The following is a 283-nucleotide window of genomic DNA, read 5'->3' as shown; positions in this document are numbered from 1 at the left end:
TGTTGATTTTTTCATGTTTTTTCTCCTTCATTCCGCTTGAATTAGAAGACGAAGCAAAGGAAATGAATTGATTCTTTTGTTTTTTCAAATCATGAACAGTTTGTTCTCCAGTACCGTATTGCATTGCTAATTGTTTTAACTACACCTCTTTTTCCCAACTGATTGATAATTTCAAGTTTTTGTTGAATACTTAACATGCTTCCTTTTACACCCTGACATTTTGCTAACACATTTGAAGATCGATACAAAGAGACTAACTGGGGCGGTGTATCTGTCCTTGAAA

This window comes from Cryptotermes secundus, unplaced genomic scaffold (assembly GCF_002891405.2).
Source record: "Cryptotermes secundus unplaced genomic scaffold, Csec_1.0 scaffold1723, whole genome shotgun sequence".
Lineage (NCBI taxonomy): Eukaryota > Metazoa > Arthropoda > Insecta > Blattodea > Kalotermitidae > Cryptotermes > Cryptotermes secundus.
This window is presented reverse-complemented; position numbering follows the sequence as displayed.